The 4,204-nt window shown below is 31.3% G+C and overlaps 1 non-coding gene across 1 annotated transcript; it reads left to right on the top strand.

The window, feature by feature from the left end:
• The first annotated feature begins 3,482 nt into the window (after nucleotides 1-3,482).
• On the top strand, nucleotides 3,483-3,589 carry LOC131839996 (U6 spliceosomal RNA). The gene has a single exon (XR_009357116.1). It is a non-coding gene; the product is annotated as a U6 spliceosomal RNA (small nuclear RNA).
• The last annotated feature ends 615 nt before the right edge of the window (nucleotides 3,590-4,204 follow it).

Raw genomic sequence — 4,204 nt, 5'->3', positions numbered from 1 at the left:
AATGTGCAGTGGAAAGAGTACAATTCTGAAATCATAAAGCCTAAACTAGTGTGATGCATCTTTACTAGCCATGTAATCATAAACCAGTTATCTAAATGTGTTAGCCTCAGTTTTTTCACCCATGAAATGGTGATGATAATACTTATTATGCAGCGTTGTTGTGTGGATGTGATGAAGCATGGAGCATGAGAGTCTCCTATTCCATGCTAAAATGATAGCTATTTTTATACTTATAATAATTCTAGTAATAGTAATTAAATTGTTCAAAATGGTAATATTCATTTATATTGAGGCATTGTATTGGCTATTCATAGACACATTTACCAAAATAAATTTCATTTTACTTTACCCCCTCTGAGGATATATATTCCCTAATTCAATATGAATCTCATTATGAATAATAATTATCATAATAAATATGCTGATTTTTCTTCTATTTATTTTTAGGGAGGTATCCTTTACTGTTGAACATAAAGAAACTTAAGCAAGTCTGTCTTATTCAAAATTTGCATGCTGCTTTCTTATGAAACTAGATTATAGAGTTGTATGAAATAAATTCATGCAATTAAGACATTGATGTTTGGAAAACTGGGTGGTCAGTTTAGTATTTCAAAAGAAGATTTTAAATTTAAACCTTAAAACTGAGCTCTTTCAGCCTTATTTATAGACCATCCTTCATGCTTCATAAGTACTGCTCCATTGTAAACTAAGTAATAGTTTTTGTCACAGTGTATATAACGAAAATGGATTTTATATTCTATTATTTCAGAGTTAGTTGCAGTTTCTACAGCCTTACTTCCTTTTTTGAAAAATAGATTAATTCTACAAAAAGTTTTTTCCAGCTTTATTGAAAAAAAAAACAACATATTATAATTTGTAAATTTAAGAAATGATTTCTTATAACATTGCAAACTTTTAACATTGTGTAAATTTTGTACAATTTGATAAATTGGTATACATCTTTATTGCAATATAATCTACATAAAAATGTTAATACATCTACTATCTCGTATAGTTGCCACTGTTTTTCATGCATGTATCGTAAGGAATTTTAAGATCTACTCTCTTAGCAACTTTTATGTATATAGTACAGTAGAGTTAAACTTCAGAGGTCTTGTGGGTTTTGTTCCAGACTGCCTCAATAAAGTGATTATCTCAATAAACTAAGTCAAATGATTATTTTTTTTGGTTTCCCAGTGCCTATAAAAAATTATGTTTCCCAGTGCATATAAAAAATAAACACTATACTGTACTGCTCAAAAGCATTTTTTTTAAAGAAAAACAATGTATATACCTTAAGTAAACTAGTTCTGAGTTTTCAGTGGGTCATAATTACTGATCACAGATCACCATAACAAATACAATAATAATGAAAAAACTTGAAATATTGCAAGAATTACCAACATGTGACAGAGAGACACAAAATGAACAAATGTTGTTAGAAAAATGGTGGCAGCAGGCCTCTTTTATACAAGATTGCTATAAACTTTCAACTTGTAAGAATGTGATATATGCAAAGTTTAATGAAGGGAAGCACAATTAAGAAAGTATGTATATTTTATTAACTATGATCATCATGCTGTACATTAGATCCCCAGAACTTTTTCATATTATAGTTGCAAGTTTGCACCCTTTGACCACCTTACTCCACCCCAGGTTCACCCCTTGTCAACTCAACTCTAAGTTTCCATTAGTTTTCCTTTTCCTCAGATTCTCTATGTAAGGGATATCATAATACATAAATTAAAAAAATATATAAAATCTATGAAATATTTCACTTAGTATAATACCTTCAAGATCCATCCATGCTGTTGTAAATGGCAGTATTTCTTAATTTTTCATGGTTAAGTAGTATTCCATAGTATATATTTACCATACTTATTTCATTCATTCATCCATTAATGGATACTGAAGTTATTTCCATCTCTTGCTTAGAGTTAATAATTTTATAAATGAACATAAGAGTGCAGATATGTCTTTGAACAGTGACTTCGTTTCCTTTAGATAGATACGTAGAAGTGGGATTACTGAATCATATGGTAATTTTACTTTTAATAATATGAATCATCTCCATACTGTTTTCCATACAAATTTATATCCCTATCACAGTGCATGAGTTCCCCATTTTCCCCAATATTTACCAAAATTTGTTAGTTTCAATTTTTTGGTAGTATATATTCTAATATCTTGCTGTGTTTTTCAGAGGTAAACAACAACAACAACATAAGGACTTTGCCCTGAGATTTTTACGTTGAGCACTTTTTAATGCTCCTGTTGGTCATTTATATAACTTTTTTGAAAAAAAAAAGTCTATTGAGATCCTTTTGCTATTTTTTAAATTATATATTTTTTTCTATTTGTATCTGTTGGTTATTAACCTCTTTTCAGATATAAGATTTGGAAGTATTTTCTTACATTCTGTGGATTGTGTTTTCATTCTCTCTCTCTTTTTTTTGGCTATGCAGAAACTTTAGTTTGATGTAATACCATTTATTTATTTTTGCTTTTTTTGCTTGTGTTTTTGGTCTGGTATCCAAAAAACTATTGGCAAGACCACTGTCAAGGAGAATTCTTCCTATGTTTTCCTTTAGGAAATTTAGTTTCATGCATCACCTTTAAGTCTTTAATCTATTTCAAGTTAAGACTTATGAGTGATATAAGGTTCCAGTTCCATACTGTTTATGTGACTATTCAGTTTTAAATATCATTTATTGAACAGACTATCTTTACCCATTAGATATGTTGGCCCCTGTCAAATATTAGCTGACTGTATGAAAGGATTTATTTCTGGACTCTCAATTCTGTTCTACTTGTTTATTGGTCTGTTTTTATGCCAGTATACTTTCTTGTTTTGAGCATGAGGGCTTTGTAGTATAGTTTCAAATCAAGAAGTGTAATTTCCCATCTTCATTCTTTCTCAGAACTGCTTTGATTATTTGTTGTCTTTTATGGTCTCATATAAATTTTAGGATTCTTTACTTACTTCTGTAAAAAAATAATGTTGGATTTTTTTTTAAGATTTTTAATTTATTTATTTGACAGAGAGAGATGACAAGCAGGCAGAGAGGCAGGCAGAGAGAGAAGAGGAAGCAGGCTTCCTGCTGAGCAGAGAGCCTGATGCAGGGCTCGATCCCAGGACCCTGGGATCATGACCTGAGCCGAAGGCAGCGGCTCAACCCACTGAGCCACCCAGGCACCCCTAACATTGGATTTTTGATAGGAATTGGATTTACAGATGGTTTTCGGTAGTATGGACATTTTAACAATGTTAATTCTTACCATTCATAAATATGAGCTATCTTTCCATTTGTGTCTCCTTCAATTTCTTTATCAATGTCATAGTTTATGGAGTACAGATCTTTCATCTTCTTAGTTAAATCTATTCCTAAGTATTTTTTACTTTTGATGCTATTGTGAATTAGATTGTTTTCTTTATTTTTTTCAGATAGTTCATCATTAGAGTGTTAAAATGCTCCTGTCTTGTGCTTACTTTGGCAGCACATATACTAAAATTGGAATGATGCAGAGAAGATTAGCGTGATCACTGAACAAGGATGACATGAAAAACTGGGAAGCATTCCATATTAAAAAAAATGAAACAAAACAAAATTCTTGTCTTTTATATATTGATCTTGTATTTGGCAGCTTTACTAAATTTGTTTATTCAAATTTTTTTGTGAAGTTTTTAGGATTTTTTAACATGTAAGTTCATGTTATCCAAAAAAAGAAAATTTTACTTCTTCCTTTTTTTTTTGGAGTCTCTTATTTCTTTGTGTTCCTTGTTTCTCTGGCTAGGACATCCAGTACTATGTCAAATGAGAGTAGTGGAAGTGGACACACTTGTCTTTCTTCTGATCTTTAAGGGGAAAACTTTCAAACGTTTTTGATTGAATATGAGATTAGCTCTGGGCTTGCAATATGTGTTTTTTCTTTAATGGATTTTTTAAATTATTTTTTAAATTTTTTTTATAAACATATAATGTGTTTTTATCCCTAGGGGTAAAACACCAGGTTCACACATTTCACAGCACTCACCATCACTCACCATAGCACCTGCCCTCCCCAATGTCCATACCCCCACCATCCTCTCCCAACACACCTCCCCCCAGCAACCCTCAGTCTGTTTTGTGAGATTCAGTCTTTTATGGTTTGTCTCCCTCCCAATCCCATCTTCTTTTATTTTTCTTTTCATACGCCCGAAACC

Source organism: Mustela lutreola, chromosome 8, assembly GCF_030435805.1.
Source record: "Mustela lutreola isolate mMusLut2 chromosome 8, mMusLut2.pri, whole genome shotgun sequence".
Taxonomy (NCBI): domain Eukaryota; kingdom Metazoa; phylum Chordata; class Mammalia; order Carnivora; family Mustelidae; genus Mustela; species Mustela lutreola.
Note: the sequence above shows the minus strand (reverse complement) of the source record. Positions and strands in the feature narration are given on the sequence as shown.